The sequence below is a fragment of the Charadrius vociferus genome, unplaced genomic scaffold (assembly GCF_000708025.1).
Source record: "Charadrius vociferus isolate BGI_N301 unplaced genomic scaffold, ASM70802v2 scaffold278, whole genome shotgun sequence".
In the NCBI taxonomy this organism is placed as follows: domain Eukaryota; kingdom Metazoa; phylum Chordata; class Aves; order Charadriiformes; family Charadriidae; genus Charadrius; species Charadrius vociferus.
Genome location: NW_009649705.1, coordinates 2,337,698 through 2,338,054, shown reverse-complemented (window position 1 = coordinate 2,338,054; position 357 = coordinate 2,337,698).

Genomic DNA, 357 nt, shown 5'->3' with positions numbered 1-357 from the left:
AGTGAGCTCAGTAAGGCTGCCTGTCCTCCTGCAGAGCTGCTCCATCTTGTGCCAAGATGATGCCAGTCCATGGACTGGAAGCGGCCTCAGTGACCCCAATATATCCTGGGATACTGAGGAGCTGCTGGCCTTACTAGAGGAAGATGTGGTTCGGTGCACTTGCACGTCATCCTTATTTGAGTTCTGAAGGAACTAATGTCTTTAAAAACAGAAGGTATAAAGCTGTCTTTGAAGATCCTGTGTTTTTTAGAACAGTGGTCTCCAAGCTCTTCTTTTTGGTCGCACACCCTTATCAGTAAAAAATTTTTGAGCATACACCCCTGAAATTGTTTATTTAGAAGTGATACACATCTACTA